General features: G+C 37.5%; 1 pseudogene; it reads right to left on the bottom strand.

The window, feature by feature from the left end:
* Positions 1-421: 421 nt before the first annotated feature.
* Positions 422-757, bottom strand: LOC110680226 (annotated as a pseudogene).
* Positions 758-2,662: the final 1,905 nt, after the last annotated feature.

Here is a 2,662-nt window from a genome sequence, read left to right as displayed (position 1 = left end):
CTTTCCTCTAAACTATAAGACTGAGAATCGTCTTCCAGCAGAAAAATATAACATTTCCCTCCACAGATTCAAAATCCCCGAAAAAAAAAACAAAACTATTATTCACCCAATAGTTACAGTAATCGCTATTTTTCATTAGAATCGACTTTCGATGTCATTATTTTTGATATCTATGTCGATAAATACCTTATCAAACTGTTGGCTGATGATCCGGAAGCTTCCCGCCTTGAGTGAGCAATCTTCCGGACCATTCAAACTTCGGCGGCAGAAAAAGATCACGCACGACATCTATTCTATTTGAACTCAGTAGAACCTTGTAACGTTCGACGGTTGCGGGAGAAGACAAAAAATGAATCGGGTGGTCAATTCTGCAGTAGAGGAGGAACCCTGGAAGGTACTAACGACAAAAAAAAAACTCGAATTCATATCCTTCCTTTATTTATCCTTTGGTAAAGAATTTGCGGATTTGCTGTTACACCCGGTACTATATCAGACCGGACATTATAAATCAGCCACTCTTCCGTCTCAATCCCGAACGGAAACCGCTCCCATCAGCGAAATTACCGAAATCTTCTGGCTTCGCGTTCGAATTCCAGCAGCGTCAGGATATCACCTTCGTGAGCCAGGTTATTGGCGTTGCGGATAATCCGACAGTTCTGCTCGCTGAAAATTGCACCTTCGCCTGGTCCACTGACCCTGAGAACCGGTGCGGCCGAGGACATTGATAACTTGAGCCAAAACGACAGACTTATCCATGATTTTGTTTAATTTTTTTTTCACATATGTGGCAACTGGTAAAACAACATGGTGAAAAAGGATGATCACGATCTTGTGAAATGAAATGTCCATATGATGAAAGAAAACATAAACAAAGATCATTTGTCATACCAGCTAATCAAAAATTCACCACAACGCACAGTGGGACGAAATCAAAAAAAGTGGGACATGTGTGTTTGTGCTGAAACTATGGGTTTTATCGTTTCGACATGTTCTACAAAGTTTCACCATTTTTTGAGTACCTAATTTAGACACTGAAAAAAAATTCACTTGAAGTGATATACACTGAGAAAATAAATTAACTTTTTTATTTATTGTCAAAATTGAAAACTGTCTAAGGAGGTATTGTAGGCGACATCATTTCATGAAAGTTTGTCGAAGACGGAAAAGCTCTATCTCTTACACTGACGAAGTTAGGGGGTAAAAACGATGGGTACCCCCTTAAAACTCATATTTTCTCCATAACTTCTAAATTTGAATTTCTACCTTTTTACAATGTTCTACAATGTTTAAGGTGCTGTAAAAATACACATTTTTGCCAAAGACACTAAGCGCTAGCTCTTCACGTTGAAGATTTACGAACGATTTTATGATTTTTTCACATCAAATTTAAGTGTGCATATCTTGTAAAGTTGCAAGTAGTAGCAGCTAATTCTAGCATCATGCTGTTCCTCAACCTATTCCCTTTTTATATATGTGCGAATAATTGCGGGGTCAAGCGGGGCTCATCGCACTTTGTTTAATTGAAAATTGTATTTCCTATAATTAAATATATATTTTTTGTAGTTTTTATTTATGTGGTATAGATTTTAAGTTTTGTTATCATTTTGCTATGGAATTTTTAATGTTTGCCCATTTTAAACGATGATAAATTGTTATTGTTCACGCCGAACGTGAACTTTATTTGAAATATTTTGGCCATTAACATGCTATGCACGCACCCATAGTGCAAATAGCAATCCATACTACTGTGAACGATGTTGCTATCCATCTCTTCGTGACCGTTTGTATGTTATTGTTCATGCAGTATAAACAGCGCCAAACCAACAGCAACTACAGTAGAACGACTTTCAATCCGGCATGTTTCCACGATGATTCTAAACAAATCCTGCTTAGCCTATATTTTTCATCTATACTGTAAGCTGCTCACATCTAGCCACACGTATAGAGAATATACGGTAGAGTGAAACAGCACACTCCCCCCTCCCTCTACTACAACTCTGTAGTCTTGCTCGCTACAGTACCAACAGAAATAGAGCACAATCGTACATCACTCGACAGTTATTAGTTGACCGCCGATCTCTACGGTCCAGCGGCTCATTTAAGTCGTGCCCGCGCGCGATCGATTAGCAAGGCCTTCCCAGCCCACAGACCGGGAGTGATGCAACCATGTAAATTGTAATTAGTGTACATAACCGTTTTTACAAATAAATGTTGAACTATTGTGAAACTATTGTGCAACATTGAAGAATAAGTGTCACTAATTTCCCTTCTTGGGATTGTATCCCCGGCCCAGAGCTCGACCACACAACTACGGCGTCAACAGTTATGTTTTACAGTTTTTGTCAAAATTTGAACAGTTATTTTTTTTAAGTAATGTTTATTTTTCCGTGTATCTGACAGCATTTTTATAAGTTTATCAAAGTGCTAAATACCGCTATAAGATTATAATCAACTGTTCAACTGATTCAACTGTACAATTTGATTGTATACACTACAACCTTAGTTATAAAAAATAATTGAATTGCACTCCTGATTGATGATTGATGATAGCATTCTATACACTTGAAAAAATTTAGTAATTTTCACGGAAACAACAACTTTTCCTCTACAGCCATGTCAAATTGAAACTTGAACAGTAAAGATTATAAATTTGCCGTTCGTA

The sequence above is a fragment of the Aedes aegypti genome, unplaced genomic scaffold (genome assembly GCF_002204515.2).
Source record: "Aedes aegypti strain LVP_AGWG unplaced genomic scaffold, AaegL5.0 Primary Assembly AGWG_AaegL5_hic_scaff_1069_PBJ_arrow, whole genome shotgun sequence".
NCBI classification, from domain to species: domain Eukaryota; kingdom Metazoa; phylum Arthropoda; class Insecta; order Diptera; family Culicidae; genus Aedes; species Aedes aegypti.
Note: the sequence above shows the minus strand (reverse complement) of the source record. Positions and strands in the feature narration are given on the sequence as shown.